Below are 17,146 nucleotides of genomic sequence, written 5' to 3' on the forward strand. Positions count from 1 at the left end.
CAGATACAACGAATCTACTGGGAAAAAAAGTTTTATAGCTTTTAGAAGGCAAGGATAAAAAACAAATTGTAAAAGTGAAGATTATCCCACATGCACTTTGTCACCCAAGGATCTGCATAAACTGCAGCCGGCCCATCTCAGCACCACTTCTTTTGTTTCTTCTTTTTCCTTATTGCTTTCTGTGTCTTTTTAAAAGGGTTTTTCCATCATTTTTTTTAAAGTAATTTTTTCCGATATCTAAAGCATTTAAAATTGTGTACGACCCTGTGCAGGATATAATAGAGCGACATTTTATCACACTAGGAATATTCTTATAGTGCCACTAGATGGCGCTCTAATCCTGCATGCAGTAGTGATGCTCCTGTCGGTGCTGCTTTCTATGAATATACATGGATGTTTGGTGCCCAGGAGAGTGCAGAGCTGAAAGGGGATTCTGTTATTAAAGCAAATAAAATGCCAATATTGTGTTATGGAAAGTTCTGCAAATTAAAATACAATTTTGTGTTTTTATTGCCATTCAATACAAATCTGTTGTGGCCGCATGATGGTTCTCAGCTGGTTACAGTGCGATTAGCAGAGCTCTCTGATGTGGTATTTAGGCTCTGGGAAGTTATAACATATATGTTGATAGATCCAAAATAGTTTTACATCCAAAATTCAGTGCTGACTAATCTCACAGCATTTCTGACTTAAATGAATGTAACTAGATGAAATACTATTTTTGCTGCATGCAGCCACCACCAGGGGGAGCTGTTGACATGTGATTATGTACAGCTAGTATTGGACCCACCCGCAGCAGTAGAAGTCTGTCTCCAGTGAGCGCCCTCTAGTGCCAGCTGTATGTAGCTGTAGTGAACTCATGCAGTGCTGTGTCTCAGAGCCGTTGCTACCTTCTTTTATGGTAGATTTGTACCTGATATTCAATGTAGAATTTGATGAATCTGCACTAATTGTGAATATATATTACTCTCATTGCTTCTAAGATATACTGGGCAAATAGGTTATCTAATCGCTGGGATGAAGGACGTACAGGAAGCACAAATAGGAGACACTCTGCATTTACTGAAGCAGCCAGTGGCTCTGCCCGGCTTTAAGCCTGCGAAACCCATGGTGTTTGCAGGTGAGTTGAACCCTAATACAAATTAAATGGTCCCTGTACTTGATCTCATTCAATAGATAATGTGCAAAATCCCTTTATAAAGTTCAATTAAGTTGGAGTTACTTTTCAGGGGTTAGATAACCTAAAAGTGTCGGCCGGTAGGGTCTCCCTTCTGTCTAAGTGTAATTTGTCTCTAGCAGCAGAAACCCCCCTATATGGATTACCGGAAGTGGGGCTTGGCCTTCGTCTCTCTGCTCCTGCCTGTCAAACTGTATATGCAGGCATAACAGAGATTCAGTCTTTCAGTTAATTGCAGGCATCTCATTAAGCAATGGCGGAAGCAATACGTGCTGAGTAATGAGAGAAGGGATGTCCCAGGACCTATAGTGCTGACAGAATGCTGATAAAGAGCAATCGTCCACTCCAAAAGAGTGGATGGCAAGTTACAGAGCATGTGTATTGGTACTGTTCCAGGACATACTGTTTTATCTACAGTCCATTTAGAATCAAAACTCTGTTCTACATAATATTGTACATGGAACAGAGTATTATGCCAATGTAACTGCAACACGCATCGAAGTCAAAATCTCAGCAGAATTACACCTATAGCCCCCTCAGACTATGCAAAACACCAATTGAGCTTTAACAACTTCAGCTCAAGTGCTCAAAAACTGTGTAACAGGGTCGGAAAGCTATTGTACAGTATACAGTATATATTTTATTAGCGGAATATTAAAACCTGTATTACAAGAGCACTTAGTTCAAGATTCAGCCTCCAGATGGCGTGACATCAGAGATTAGACACATCTGCAAGAGCGTCCTCAACAATGAATATATAGTCAATCACAGGGACTAGACGTGTAATGTATCAGTACAACAGTATAACGAGTGTTGTGTAGAGATCAGCGAACCCGAACTGTAAAGTTTGGGGTTCATACCGGACACCTAGTGTCCAATGCTGAACTCCGAACACTGACAAGTCCGTTTTAAGAGTGAGAGACCTCCTAGCCCTTACTACGACCATTTTACAGCATCAAAGTTTGTGTCTCCATTGTCTTCTATGGGGTTCGGGTTCAAGTTCTGGTACCCGAACCAAACTTTGGACTAAAGTTTGGTCGAAACCGAACATCCACGGGGTAGTGTAAATTCTACGTATTTTGCGCCTGAGTACCAGTAATGAGGAGATCCTTACCCATTATGTGCCTGCCACTCTCCTAAACACGCGTTTCACTTTTTTAGCTTCTTCAGAGGGACACAGAGTTAACCAAACACTGCCCCCCGGGCACCAGATGTACCCCACTGCATCAATTCCTTTAAGGCTAAAGTTACAGCTATAGAATAGATTGACCTTGACAATTCAAGTGCTTTCTTGTGGGAAGTATGTGCACCCCCCGATCATTTCAGTGGAGAGCGACCATTCCCAGCCACCTCTATTGAGAATCCATGACAGACACAGGCGCTGTACCCTCGCCTGTCACACTTTAGTAATCCTACTAATTCCTTGTAACAGCCAGGAACGCCTCCATGATTGGATTAGGAACGGTGATCACAGAGTAGATAAATGCCAGAGAACCTTTACTCTGCAGCCGCATCTTTCATCCCATTAGACTCGGCCTATTTTACAGAAGCCGAGATAATTGAGGAGAGATGTAAGGAAGGAACCTCCCGATCCTCCAGGACTAGTCAGCTCAGAGCCGTGACGTGTGGACAAGGTTTTTCTACATTGTGGGGAATTTAGGGAGCGCTGCAGCAAGGGGGTTGGTAATGACACGCCACCGTGACACATAATGCATGGACTGTCTCCTCTCATTTGTTCTTTGAAGCTTGTTTTCCTCGTGAGTGATGCTCGGCGCATGAGAAAAGCCCAAACAATTAACATCAAAAGGGTTTTCTGCGATTTGTAAAATCCTGTGCCTCGCTGATCCCCCGCTGCGGCTCCCCATAGGTGGATTATAATGAGGGCAATCCGGGCTACCGCCCGGGGCCTCGGGTCTCTATGGCCGGATTGCCCTCATTATATGTGCAGCACCGCGGCACATACCGGCAGACAGTGGCAGGGGAGGGGCCCCGGACCACTCCCCCAGCAGCGGTGCACAGCCGCTGCTTCTTCTTCGGCCGGGCCAGCACTGCAACAGTTAACTTCCCTCTGCTGGCCCGGCCGCGTCACTGCTAGGAGACACGGCCCTGTGCGCGGCCGTGTCTCCTAGCTGTGACGTCACGCAGTGCGCGCCCGGCCTGCACTGCTACTTACCACCGGAGAGGAGCAGGAGCCAGGAAGACTGGAGCCGAGCCGGGGGATGGTGAGTGTGTGACTGTGTGTCTGTGTGTGTGTGTGTGAGTCTGTCTGTGTGTATGTGTATGTATGTATGTGTGTGCAGGCAGATATCATTGTGTGATGTCGGTTTATATGTATTTTTGTGTTTCAAATGTGTTTATGCGTGTATGTATATGTCTGTATATGTTTGTGTGTGTGCGTGACTGCGTGCGACCTCCTGCTGAGTATAGATGGCGCTGCGTGGCCTCCTGCTGTCTCTGGGGGGGGCGCCGTGCGGCCTCCCGCTGTGTATAGGTGGCTCCGTGCTGCCTCACGCTGTGTATAGATGGCTACGTGCGGCCTCCCGCTGTGTATAGATGGCACCGTGCGGCCTCCCGCTGTGTATAGATGGCACCGTGCGGCCTCCCGCTGTGTATAGATGGCACCGTGCGGCCTCCCGCTGTGTATAGATGGCTACATGCGGCTTCCTGCCGTGTATAGATGGCTCCGTGCTGCATCACGCTGTGTATAGATGGCTCCGTGCTGCCTCACGCTGTGTATAGATGGCGCAGTGCGGCCTCCCGCTGTGTATAGATGGCACCGTGCAGCCTCCCGCTGTGTATAGATGGCACCGTGCGGCTCCCTGCTGTGTATAGATGGCACCGTGCGGCCTCCTGCTGTGTATAGATGGCACCGTGCGGCCTCCTGCTGTGTATAGATGGCACCGTGCGGCCTCCTGCTGTGTATAGATGGCACCGTGCGGCCTCCTGCTGTGTATAGATGGCACCGTGCGGCTCCCTGCTGTGTATAGATAGCTACGTGCGGCCTCCCGCTGTGTATAGATGGCTGCGTGCGGCCTCCCGCTGTGTATAGATGGCTACATGCGGCCTCCCACTGTGTATAGTTGGCACCGTGCGGCTCCCTGCTATGTATAGATAGCTACGTGTGGCCTCCCGCTTTGTATAGATGGCTACGTGTGGCCTCCCGCTGTGTATAGATGGCTACGTGTGGCCTCCCGCTGTGTATAGATGGCTACGTGCGGCCTCCCGCCGTGTATAGATGGCTACGTGCGGCCTCCCGCCGTGTATAGATGGCTACGTGTGGCCTCCCGCTGTGTATAGATGGCTACGTGCGGCCTCCTGCTGTGTAAAGATGGCTACGTGCGGCCTCCCGCTGTGTATAGATGGCGCAGTGCGGCCTCCTGCTGTGTATAGATGGTTACGTGTGCTCAATATTGAGTCATAAAATTACCTGCCAGGGACATGCGGATGTGAAGCGTTCTTCACATGCATTTCCGCATGCGGGTTGACAAGCGCTTTCCAAGCGATTTTAGCATCACTTGGAAAGTACTTGACAACTTGGTCACACTATATAAATCCATGCAACCGGCATGGATTTACAGTTATATGAAAAAGTTTGGGCACCCCTTTTAATCTTAAGCTTAATGTTTTATAAAAATTGGTGTTTTTGCAACAGCTGTTTCAGTTTGATATATGTAATAACTGTTGGACACAGTAATGTTTCTGCCTTGAAATGAGGTTTATTGTACTAACAGAAAATGTGCAATCTGCAGTCAAACAAAATTTGACAGGTGCATAAGTATGGGCACCTCACCAGAAAAGTGACATTAATATTTAGAAGATCCTCCTATTGCAAAAGTAACAGCCTCTAGTCGCTTCCTGTAGCTTTTAATGATTTCCTGGATCCTGGATGAAGGTATTTTTGACCATTCCTCTTTACAAAACAATTCCAGTTCAGTTAAGTTTGATGGTCGCCGAGCATGGACAGCCCTCTTCAAATGATCCCACAGATGGTCAATGATATTCAGGTCTGGGGACTGGGATGGCCATTCCAGAACATTGTAATTGTTCCTCTGCATGAATGCCTGAGTAGATTTGGAGCGGTGTTTTGGATCATTGTCTTGCTGAAAGATCCATCCCCTGCGTAACTTCAACTTTGTCACTGATTCTTGAACTTTATTGTCAAGAATCTGCTGATACTGAGTGGAATCCATGCGTCCCTCAACTTTAACAAGATTCCCAGTGCCGGCATTGGCCACACAGCCCCAAAGCATGATGGAACCTCCACCAAATTTTACTGTGGGTAGCATGTGTTTTTCTTGGAATGCTGTGTTTTTTTGCCGCCATGCATAATGCCATTTTGTATGACCAAACAACTCAATCTTGGTTTCATCAGTCCACAGGACCTTCTTCCAAAAAGAAATTGGCTTCTCCAAATGTGCTTTTGCATACCTCAGCCGACTCTGTTTGTGGCGTGCTTGCAGAAACGGCTTCTTTCGCATCACTCTCCCATACAGCTTCTCCTTGTGCAAAGTGCGTTGTATAGTTGACCGATGCACAGTGACACCATCTGTAGCAAGTTGATGCTGCAGCTCTCTGGGGGTGGTCTGAGGATTGTCCTTGATTGATCTCACCATTCTTCTTCTCTGCCTTTCTGATGTTTTTCTTGGCCTGCCACTTCTGGCCTTAACAAGAACTGTCCCTGTGTTCTTCCATTTCCTTACTATGTTCCTCACAGTGGAAACTGACAGGTTAAATCTCTGAGACAGCTTTTTGTATCCTTCCCCTGAACAACTATGTTGAATAATCTTTGTTTTCAGGTCATTTGACAGTTGTTTTAAGGAGCCCATGATGCCACTCTTCAGAGGAGATTCAAACAGGAGAACAACTTGCAAGTGGCCACTTTAAGTAGCTTTTCTCATGATTGCATACACCTGGCTCTGAAGTTCAAAGCTCAATGAGGTGACAAAACCAAAAAAAGTGCTTTAGTAAGTCAGTAAAAAGTAGGTAGGCGTATTTAAAACAAGAAAATGATAAGGGTGCCCATACTTATGCACCTGTCAAATTTTGTTTCAATGCAGATTGCACATTTTCTGTTAGTACAATAAACCTCATTTCAAGGCAGAAACATTACTGTGTCCAACAGTTATTACATATATCAAACTGAAATAGCTGTTGCAAAAACACCAATTTTTATAAAACATTAAGCTTAAGATTAATAGGGGTGCCCAAACTTTTTCATATAACTGTATATAGTGTGACCGTAAAAGAATGGTAAAAAATAAATATATACTTACCTTCTGATGGCCTGTCGACGTCAGCGGTCGCGTGACCCGTCACATGACTAAATGACATCACGCCAGGTCCTTTTCAGACCATCGCGAGCTGCTGGCAAGCCAGGACGCATCGGATAAAGACACCGGGGGCCATCAGAAGGTAAGTATAATATTTATTTTTTATTTTATTCTTTTTTTACAGGTTCTATGGTACCCGGGACCGGAGGAGAGTCTCCTCTTCTCCAAACCCGGGTACCATCCGCACATTGAAACGCATGGAATCTGCATGTACAGATGCAGTGATGCGGATTCCATGTGTTCCAATGCAAGTCAATGGCGGCGAAAGCGCCACGCTTCCGCAAAATAATTGTTATTGCTGCGGATTTTTCCGCAATGATAATCCGCAGCGGAAATTTCCACAGCATGTGCACAGCACATGCGGATTATCATTGGGGAACATGGCAGGCCTTCTACCAAGCGTTTTTTAAGCGTTTCTGCAGCGGAATTGCCGCTGTGGAAAAGCTTAAAAAACGCGTAGTGGGCACACAGCCTAAAAAAAATTATTATAATTAATATTGTGCCAAATTAATTTCACGTGAACTATCACATGATCTATCACAGGGGATCATGTGACATGTCATACATACAGGTATGTGTGCATGTGTGTGTGTGTGGGGGGGAGGAGAAGGGCCGTGCCTTCTAAACTGCCCGGGGCACTTGCTACTCTTAATCCACCCCTGTGGCTCCCCCACACCCACCACCATGCGGCCATACAATAATATAGTATTCGGACTATAAGACGCACCCCCCACTTTCCTCCAAAATTTTGGAGGAAAAAAGTGCATCTTATAGTCCGAAAAATACGGTAATTATTAAGAATAGGAGATTTATTTTTTTTTTAAATGTAGGTACGATTCAATTATTCCCAAGATCTCACCCCATGGATGGATCCTTTGTATTTGCAATTGGTGGAGGAAGGGCATTGCTAACAATAGGAATTCCAGAGAATGGAGGACTTAACTACAACTCCCAGTATGTCCTTAGCAATGGTAAGGAGATACTGGGAGTTGTTACCAGTCATCATCAGACTGTGGACCATATAGGAACCAATGTACTGATTAGATGCAAGCAGGGGAACTATTAAACGTTTAAAAAGTAACTTACATTTTGGGATATATATTACATGATTTAGGTCCTATAATTTTGAGCAGATTAGTGCGAATCTGAGACCCTGATCACTCAGAAGATCTCTTAGAGGTGAAGAGGTGAGGAGACATGACTGTGACTTTCTGCTGCATTTGCTCTGCTCAGTGTACTCTCCTATCTACTGAGCTGCGCTCTTCTAGGAGGTCTTTTAAGCAAAGGAGCAAAGGATTGGGGTCCCCACAAATCTGCTCAGAATTAATGACCCTAAATCACATTAAAAACATCCCAAAAGTTGATTTACTCTTTAAGGTTAATTTACTTACACACACACACACACACACACACACTGTATACGGCGTACGCACCACACACACTGTATAAGCCGCATGCAACACACACACACACTGTATACGGCGTACGCACCACACACACTGTATACGCCGTACGCACCACACACACTGTATACGGCGTACGCACCACACATACACTGTATACGCTGTACGCACACCACACACACACACACACTTTATACTCCATACGCAACACACACACACTGAATACGGCGTACGCACCACATACACTGTATACGCCGTACACACCACACACACACACACTGTATACGGCGTGCGCACCACACACACACTGTATACGCTGTACATACCACATACACTGTATACGCCGCACACACCACACACACTGTATACGCCGTACACACCACACACACACACACACACTGTATACGCCGTACACACCACATACACTGTATACGCCGTACACCACACACACACACTCTGTATAAGCCGTGCACACCACACACACACACTGTATACACCGTACGCACCACACACACACACACACTGTATACGCTGTACATACCACATACACTGTATACGCCGTACGCACCACCACACACACTGTATACACCGTACGCACCACACACACACACACACTGTATACGCTGTACATACCACATACACTGTATACGCCGTACGCACCACACACACACACTGTATACACCGTACGCACCACACACACACACACTGTATACGCTGTACATACCACATACACTGTATACGCCGTACGCACCACCACACACACTGTATACGCCTTACACACCACACACACACTGTATATGACGCGCCCCCTGGGCCAGTGTTGTTAGGGATACCCGGAGCCGGATCAGATGGGGGTTGTAGTCTCCGAGTGGCGGTGACCCGGTCCGTGCCCAGGGTGTCAAACTCAGTGTGTGGCAGTCCTTATGATGTTACTAGATGTTCTTTTGTGTCGACTACGCCACCCGTTGATTTGCGGTCAAAAGGCCGCCGCTGCAGCAGGGTCCACTGAGGCTGGTGATATGTGTGCAGCTTAGGTAGTATAACCCCCAACGGGAGGGGTATAGCCTCAGGGGGTCAGCCGTGGAGGATGGTGGTTGTGAAGGTGCAGCAAGGAGACTCAGAGGCATAAAATGCAGTTCCAGGGTTTTACTTACTGGTGTTGCTCGGGTCACTGTGTACAGCAGTGACCACCCAAGCCGTGCTGCGTCCACCAGGTCCTGGACTCGGTCAACTCCCAGGCAACTCCGGAGTGTGGTCCTGAGCTCCTTTCTGTCTCTCCCTTCTTCTGGCCGTTCCCACCAGGGATCCACCTAAGTCCGGCTCCCTCGGGCCTCTTGTTGGTCAAGCCTCCTCTGGGCTCCCTGACCCTATTCTTGGTCTGCCTTCCGGGTGGATTTAGTGGGTGATCGTGGCAGATCCTGCCCACGACCTCCGGTTCCTGGCTAAGGTGTGCTGTAGCCTCTGCCAGCTTGGGATCCGGTACCCTGTTGCCGACCCTTCACCCTATTAGCTCTCTTATGGGCTCTTGGGGTCCCCTCTGCGCCTCTGGGTCTCTCTCTCTTCTCCTCTGCTCTGCTTCTCAGGTTCTCAGACAGACTGTCTGACTGACTCACAGGCTGACTGACTGACCCTGATCTAAGATGGTGCCCACCTTATATACTCCCTCTATGTGTGAGCTCAGGTGACCAGCACCCAATGAGCTCCTAGCTTTACCCAGGCTGCTCCCCCTATCTGCCCCTACACTACTGGGATGTTCCACCCCCCTCCCACTCCAGCCAGGAACAGACACTGTCGTACCTGCACATTTCTCTAGTGGGAGTACCATCGGTCTGTTCCCCGGAAATGGGATGTGTGTAGTGCATGCAGCCTACTAGCTCAGTTCCACACTCCATCCTTACCCGGGAGTGGAATATCACACCTCTGGGTTGAGGTGCAATACCCCTGTAGCAGCCGAATCCTCAGGGTGCTACATTCCCCCCTGGTAAATCACAGCACGTCCTCGGGCTGTAAGATATAAACATCCAAAACATACAATTTTTTTTTTTTTCATAAACATAAACATAGAAAACATCATATATATATATATCAGCAATAAACTCTTCATATAAAAACTTTTCATAAATAACATTCTTGTTTCTGGTTCCTCCGGTCACGGTGCAACTTGTGACCGGGTAAAGTGCTACAGTCTCTTGAAGAAAACAGTTTCCTATAAAACCGGTAGGGGGCGCTTTAGGAAGCGCAACTATATACAAGGGAAATATGGCCGCTCTCAGTCCTCGGCCAGGTATTAGGGAGGAATGACCGCTCTCAGTCCTCGGTCAGTGGGAATAGGGACACACGGGTTTCAGTTCAATTGGCTGGTCCCAACGGGGACTATATTTTAACTAGAACAGTTCTTATACCCTGACGGGTAACTATGTACAGTCTCTCTCTACCGTACTTCAACGACGGCGTCCTCCTGCTCTTTCTTGTTGGTTGGTTTCAGTTTCAGACCCGTCCGGGTCCTCTTGCTCCTCCTCACACCGCAGCTCCTCCTCCGTCAGGCGATGCACATGGAGGGCGTAGGGTCCTTTGGCACACTTGTGCCGGGTGAAGGTGACCTCGTCCCCTACGTACAGGTCACGACCTCTGTGTCCCTCCGGCAGATGGCTTTCTACGTCTCTGCGGGTGACAAAGACGTCGCCGGGGGTGTGATGATCCCTGATGAAACCCCAACCGTGCTGCAGTTGGAATTTAATTACAGTCCCGGTGGCACGGGGACCGTGGGCTGCACGGGGGTTCCTCCGGGTCCGGCTCTTCTGCTCCGCGCTCCTTATCTGCGCTTGCTGTTCCCGGACCCGCCTCTCTCTCCGCTCCCTCTCGAAGACCTCGAGCTGCTGCCGGCAGCACTCTGCACGCTCTGCTGCGGCCGCCCGAGTCTCCTGAGTGAACCCCATGAGGTCTTCTCCGGTGGGGTCCCACTCGAACTGTGCCTCCTCCAGCGGGGGCGAGGTCCTCTTTACAGGCTTCGGAGCCGGAATCAGGGGCTCGTCTAGGGGTCTCTCTTTCCGGAGTCGGGGATGGTGAAACTCCGGTGGCCATATAAAGGGCTGCCCATCCGGGCATGTATGCTGGGCGAACAGGTCCTCACCCAGGTGCGGTACTTTAGGTGCTATGGGCGCTGTGGTGGTAGCGGCGCCCGGGTTGACCAGGCCTTGCGACCAGGCTTGGGGCACGCTAAAGGAAAAGGGCACCGTAAGAACGGCGGCGCCCGTGGTTACTCGGCCCTGCGGCCAGGCCGGTGGCTCCGCGGAGGTAGGGGGCGCTGTTGGAATGGCGGCGCCCGGGGGTACTAGGCCTTGCGACCAGGCCGATGGTATTTCCTGTTTGGTCGCGGTCGAGGCGTGTGACGTCACAGGGGTCGCGGCCGCGGTTTCCGGTTGAGGCCTAGTCGGCGGCGGTGACGATGCAGCGACGGGCACGGCAGGGGGAATTTCGGGCTCTGCGACGGGGAGCTGGGGCAGGCACGCGGTTTCCCGGCTCGGGGTAGAGACGTCCCCTTTACCTGCCTCCGTCCGTTCAGCTCCCTTCTCGGCGCCGTCTCCTGCCTTCATTCCTCCTGCGCCATCCTCAGAGGCGGTCTGTCTCCTCGTCTCGGGTGGCGTGCTCCGCTGACGGGTTTCGGTCTGCTGGGCCATCTCTCGGCTCCACTCCGCCAACGTCTCCCGCTGCACCCGGGCCATCCTCCGTGCGAGGCCCTCCAGCGCGGTCTGTGCACACTCCCGGTCTCGGGGGAGCTGTGCTAGGATCTCCAGCAGGCCTTCTGGAGTGGCGACCTGCAACAGGCTCCTGACCACTGGGTCGGTGCTGCCTGACTCTCCCTCCATCTCCGGGTAGGCTCTCTCTGGACTCTCTTCCAGACGTCTTGTCTCCGAGTGCGCTCTCTCCAGACTGCTCCAGGCTGCACCCATCTTTGTTCTCTTCTTCTGTCTCCGCCCACATCGAGGGTGGTCCCGGGGCAACTTTGTGATTGTCAGTTCCAGGGGCAGTTCTCTTACGCTGATGGACACTTCCAGCATCACAGTCTCTGTTGGTGGGCGCGGTTTCCGCTTTTGGCGCCATTCTTCGACCTGGCCCACGATGGGAGGTGACCTCTTGCCACCCTCTGGCACGCCCATAATGGCGTCCGCTCTTCCAAGGCGGGAAATCCTTGGAAATGGCGGGAATCGTCTCCCAGTGGCGGGAAACTCCATGGATGGCGGGAAAAAGCTGCAAATGGCGGACAACCGGCGGGAAACGACCTGTGATGGGGCCCGATGGCGGGGACCCTCCGGAACCGGCAGGAGACTTCTTTTTGAGGTAACGGTGTACTTTTCTTCAGGCACGCAGTACCCGGTTGTTGCGGGCACGTAATCCTGCCGACTACGCCAAAGTTGACGCGCCCCCTGGGCCAGTGTTGTTAGGGATACCCGGAGCCGGATCAGATGGGGGTTGTAGTCTCCGAGTGGTGGTGACCCGGTCCATGCCCAGGGTGTCAAACTCAGTGTGTGGCAGTCCTTATGATGTTACTAGATGTTCTTTTGTGTCGACTACGCCACCCGTTGATTTGCGGTCAAAAGGCCGCCGCTGCAGCAGGGTCCACTGAGGCTGGTGATATGTGTGCAGCTTAGGTAGTATAACCCCCAACGGGAGGGGTATAGCCTCAGGGGGTCAGCCGTGGAGGATGGTGGTTGTGAAGGTGCAGCAAGGAGACTCAGAGGCATAAAATGCAGTTCCAGGGTTTTACTTACTGGTGTTGCTCGGGTCACTGTGTACAGCAGTGACCACCCAAGCCGTGCTGCGTCCACCAGGTCCTGGACTCGGTCAACTCCCAGGCAACTCCGGAGTGTGGTCCTGAGCTCCTTTCTGTCTCTCCCTTCTTCTGGCCGTTCCCACCAGGGATCCACCTAAGTCCGGCTCCCTCGGGCCTCTTGTTGGTCAAGCCTCCTCTGGGCTCCCTGACCCTATTCTTGGTCTGCCTTCCGGGTGGATTTAGTGGGTGATCGTGGCAGATCCTGCCCACGACCTCCGGTTCCTGGCTAAGGTGTGCTGTAGCCTCTGCCAGCTTGGGATCCGGTACCCTGTTGCCGACCCTTCACCCTATTAGCTCTCTTATGGGCTCTTGGGGTCCCCTCTGCGCCTCTGGGTCTCTCTCTCTTCTCCTCTGCTCTGCTTCTCAGGTTCTCAGACAGACTGTCTGACTGACTCACAGGCTGACTGACTGACCCTGATCTAAGATGGTGCCCACCTTATATACTCCCTCTATGTGTGAGCTCAGGTGACCAGCACCCAATGAGCTCCTAGCTTTACCCAGGCTGCTCCCCCTATCTGCCCCTACACTACTGGGATGTTCCACCCCCCTCCCACTCCAGCCAGGAACAGACACTGTCGTACCTGCACATTTCTCTAGTGGGAGTACCATCGGTCTGTTCCCCGGAAATGGGATGTGTGTAGTGCATGCAGCCTACTAGCTCAGTTCCACACTCCATCCTTACCCGGGAGTGGAATATCACACCTCTGGGTTGAGGTGCAATACCCCTGTTGCAGCCGAATCCTCAGGGTGCTACATATACGCCTTACACACCACACACACACTGTATACGCCGTACACACCACACACACTGTATACGCCGTAAACACCACACACACTGTATACGCCGTACACACCACATACACTGTATACGCCGTACACCACACACACACTCTGTATAAGCCGTACACACCACACACACACACTGTATACGCCGTACGCACCCCACACACACACACTGTATACGCTGTACATACCACATACACTGTATACACCATATACACCTGCCTCTTTGCTAGATTGTGGAGACAATACGGCGCCGGACTACTGGCAGCCCATTGCAGCAGCAGAAGCTTCTACTTTATTTCAGTTACAGTTTTGTTACAGTTATTTTATTTTATTATTTTATTACCTTCTTTGGATTGCAACGTTCCTGTATACTCGTCTATTGGGGATGGAAGATACAACACTTCCCACACTATCAACTGCTGCTGGGCACACAGCACGAGATCTGCACCTGGATCTTCTTCCACCACTTACAAGTCTCCTGCAGGTACAGACACTCTGGGGCACGCAATACGGACCATCTCAGCTAATGCTACTGAAGGATGCATGCTGCTACCCACAGCCTGTGACAGGGATACAGCCATATGTGAGCGGTGGAGGTCACTGCATACGATTTGCCATGGAGAGGACTGGTGTGACGGGTGGAAACAATGACGGGATGGTGGACCCTAGGTCTGTTGCTAAACGAGCAGTGTATTCTAGGGATCGTCTTCTGGAACTGCGCAGGATAAAGTCTTCTCCAGCAGTGGCAATACGGAATGTTCCACGGGAAATAAGGAGACCTTTCAGAGGCTGCAGAGCAGGCAAGAAGATCAAGTCCTGGAGGAGAAGGTTTAAACCAGTGGTCCCATCCATTATCATGGGTAACGTACGATCGCTGGGAAATAAGTCGGATGAACTGCTGGCTCTGTGTAAGACCCAGAAGGAGTTTAGGGAATGCAGTCTCATGTGCTTTACAGAAACCTGGCTGCATGAGGAGGTCCCAGATTCATGTGTCTCGGTACCAGGATTTCAAATGGTTCGGGCTGATAGAGAGAGAGTTAGATGCGGCAAGAAAAAAGGTGGAGGAGTGATACTCTACATTAACAACAGATGGTGCAATCAGGGGCATGTAACTGTTAAGGAGAAACATTGCTGTCCAAATATTGAACTGTTAGCAGTGGGCCTCAGGCCTTACTATCTGCCTAGAGAATTCACTCTTGTTATTGTAGTTGTGATGTATATACCACCATGTGCGAACCCAGAGGCTGCTGGGGATGTGTTGTCAGGGGTGATGGCCCGGCTTCAGACTAAACACCCAAACTCTCTAACTGTAATTTCTGGGGATTTCAATCGAGTAAAGATCTCATCTGCAATACCAAAGTTCTATCAATATGTCAAATGTCCTACACGGGACAACAACACACTGGATCTCCTCTTTGCTAATGTTAAGAATGCTTATTCATCGGCTGCATTACCCCCCCTGGGGAAATCTGACCACAACCTCATACTATTGTCTCCTGCTTACCAACCAGACGTCCGCAAACAACCAGTGACAATTAAAAAGATAAGGAAGTGGTGTCCAGCAGCAGAGGAGGCTTTACAAGACTGCTTTGATTGTACAGACTGGGAGGTGTTGTGTACCATGAAAGAGAATTGCGATGTTAATGAGATTACTGGCAGAGTTACTGATTACATCAACTTCTGTATGGACATTGTAGTACCTGTTCAAGAGATTCGGTGTTATGCAAACAATAAGCCATGGATTACAAAAGAGTTGAAACATTTACTAAACATGAAAAAACTGGCTTTTAAAAGGAAGGACAAGGAGGCATTGAAAATTATACAGCGAGACCTAAAGGGGAAAATTAAGATTGCCCGTGAGGCATTCAGAGTTAAATTAGAAAATCAATTTGCACAAAAAAGCTCCAGAGAGGTGTGGGCTGGAATGAAGCTAGTGACTGGGTTTAAGGCAAGGTCGGAGCAGGGGGTTGGTGGACTTAGAATGGCTAATGAAATGAATGAGTTCTTCAATAGATTCAGCAATAAAGGTGCGGTAGCAGCAGGGAAGGGGGAGGAGGCCGGGGAACAACTAGCTAAATTAACAAGGGGTGAAATAGATCATTTCTCGGTCTCCAAAAATGACGTGAGGGACCAGTTTAGTAAGCTGGCCATTGGCAAAGCAGCAGGGCCTGACGGTCTCAGTCCACGTGTCCTCAGAGTGTGTGCAAATGAGTTGTGTACTGTCTTCCAGCATCTCTTTAACCAGAGCTTACAATCAAAGAGAGTACCAGTGCTATGGAAGACTTCCTGCCTGGTGCCGATTCCCAAGACTACCTTCCCGGCTTCCCCGGGGGACTATAGACCGGTGGCCTTAACATCGCATGCGATGAAGTCCTTGGAGAGAATAGTACTTGCTCACTTGTGTCCGAGGGTGATGGCGCATACTGATGCTCTTCAGTTTGCGTACCGGCAGGGACTGGGGGTGGACGATGCTGTAGCGTATCTGCTACAAACAGTACATTCCTTTTTGGACAATGATGGAACCACAGTGCGTGCTTTGTTCTTTGATTTCTCTAGTGCGTTCAACACATTACAGCCACTCTTACTGCGTGGAAAGTTGATTAAAATGGCGGTGGATGAGGGACTTGTGAATTGGATAATTGACTACCTGTCGGATAGGCCACAGTTTGTTAGGTGGGGGACGGCTACATCAGATAGTGTACTGAGCAGTGTCGGAGCCCCGCAGGGAACAGTGCTGTCGCCATTCCTCTTTACATTGTACACAGCTGACTTTCAGTATAAATCAGACCATTGTCACCTCCAGAAGTACTCGGATGACTCTGTGATAGTTGGCGGTATTGGGAAGGACCAGGATGAAGAGGAATATAGAAGGGTGGTTGCGGACTTTGTAGTATGGTGCCAGGCTAACCATCTAGAACTAAATGTTAAGAAAACCAGGGAGTTGGTGATGAGCTATGGAAGGTGCAAGAAGGTATGCCTACCTGTTACCATTGACGGTCAGGATGTGGAGATGGTGGACAGTTTCAAATATTTGGGGGTTTACCTGGATAGCAAGCTAGACTGGAAGTGCCACATGGAGAAGGTCTACAAGAAGGGGATGAGTAGATTGTACTTCCTAAGGAAGTTAAGGTCTTTTAATGTGTGTGGCAAAATGCTTGAGGTGTTCTACCAATCCATTGTGGCTAGTGTCACCTTTGCGGCAATAATTTGCTGGGGTAACAGTGTGCGTGTTGCTGACGCCAACAAGCTCAACAAACTTATAAAGAAGGCTAGCGCGACGGTGGGCCTACAGCTTGGGACTTTTGAAGAGGTGGTAGAGGATAGGATTAAGAAGAAGTGCAGAGCTATAATGGGCAATAACACACACCCGCTTTATGAACTGTTTGCGAAACAGAAGAGCACATTCAGCAATCGCCTAATACAACTAAGGTGTAAAAAGGAAAAATACAGGAGATCGTTTGTTCCAACAGCTATGGGGGTGTTTAACAAATGTCTGAAAAGCAATGTCTAAAGCATTCCAAATGTTATGTTATTATATGTGTCATGTTCGAGATCTGTGTTCTGCTGCTGTGATACCGCAATTTCCTCCGGGATAAATAAAGTATATCTTATCTTATCT

The sequence above is a fragment of the Phyllobates terribilis genome, unplaced genomic scaffold (genome assembly GCF_046119375.1).
Source record: "Phyllobates terribilis strain yellow unplaced genomic scaffold, ASM4611937v1 Scaffold_252__1_contigs__length_2834547, whole genome shotgun sequence".
Taxonomy (NCBI): Eukaryota; Metazoa; Chordata; class Amphibia; order Anura; family Dendrobatidae; genus Phyllobates; species Phyllobates terribilis.